Source organism: Narcine bancroftii, chromosome 2 (genome assembly GCF_036971445.1).
Source record: "Narcine bancroftii isolate sNarBan1 chromosome 2, sNarBan1.hap1, whole genome shotgun sequence".
Lineage (NCBI taxonomy): Eukaryota > Metazoa > Chordata > Chondrichthyes > Torpediniformes > Narcinidae > Narcine > Narcine bancroftii.
In genome coordinates this window covers 231,948,437-231,949,064 of record NC_091470.1, presented here as the reverse complement: position 1 = coordinate 231,949,064, position 628 = coordinate 231,948,437, and the positions used below count along the sequence as shown (strand labels likewise).

At 46.2% G+C, this 628-nt stretch overlaps 1 non-coding gene across 1 annotated transcript; it reads right to left on the bottom strand.

The window, feature by feature from the left end:
- Window positions 1–278: 278 nt before the first annotated feature.
- On the bottom strand, window positions 279–381 carry LOC138756002 (U6 spliceosomal RNA). The gene has a single exon (XR_011352683.1). It is a non-coding gene; the product is annotated as a U6 spliceosomal RNA (small nuclear RNA).
- Window positions 382–628: the final 247 nt, after the last annotated feature.

Genomic DNA, 628 nt, shown 5'->3' with positions numbered 1-628 from the left:
GCAAGGCTCCTAAAGTTGGAGAGTTTGATATTGAATTTAAATTTTAAATTAGACATACTGCACAGTAACAGGCCCTTCCAGCCCACAAGCCCATGCTACCTAATTACAGCCAATTGATCTACAATCCCTGAAACGTTCTGAATGGTGGGAGGAAACCGGAACCCCTGGGGAAAGCCCACACAGAGACAGGGAGAATGTACCAACTCCTTACAGACTGAGCAGGATTCGAACCCTGGTCCCAGTCACTGGTGCTGTAACAGTGTTGTGCTAACCGCTACACCAACCGAGATGCCCATTTATGTGTCATCCTTGCGCAGAGGCCTTGCTAATCTTCTCTACACCACCCCAATTTTAGTACATGCACTGCCGAAGCTTGAGTATGGAAGGATACAGTGGAAGCTAAGGAGCTGTTCCTCAAACATACATTGGGGCTTAATATAACAGTACAGGAGCTGCAGACAAAATAGGACAGGGTAGGGGCGTGAAGGTCAATTGAGGTGCTAGGCAAATGGAAGGTGACAATCATGCCTGTGGATTGAACAGTTGACCTGCTGAATGTTTCCACCATTTTCTGATTTATTTCACATTTCTCCCTGCATTTATCTCCCTCTATAAACGTGGCTCTAGA